Genomic DNA, 278 nt, shown 5'->3' on the forward strand with positions numbered 1-278 from the left:
GCCTAGAACGCGGAAGGGCTCCGGGGGTGGGGCCGAGGACAAGAAAAACCCTCGGGGGCGGGGCCTAGAACGCGGAAGTCCTCCGGAGCAGGGGCTGCTTGCTACCTTGTGGGAGCAGGGAGATGGGGTGCGGCGGCCCGGCGGGGTCCTCAGCTGAGGAAGGGGCGACACAGGGTGGGGGAGCCCCCGAAACCCCCACGGAGGAGAACGTGGGGTCAACGGCTAATCGTGCGCTGCACCTTCTCGCTGTGCCCGCTTCCCCTTCAGCACTGCCGGCT

The sequence above is a fragment of the Myotis davidii genome, unplaced genomic scaffold (assembly GCF_000327345.1).
Source record: "Myotis davidii unplaced genomic scaffold, ASM32734v1 scaffold1622, whole genome shotgun sequence".
In the NCBI taxonomy this organism is placed as follows: Eukaryota; Metazoa; Chordata; class Mammalia; order Chiroptera; family Vespertilionidae; genus Myotis; species Myotis davidii.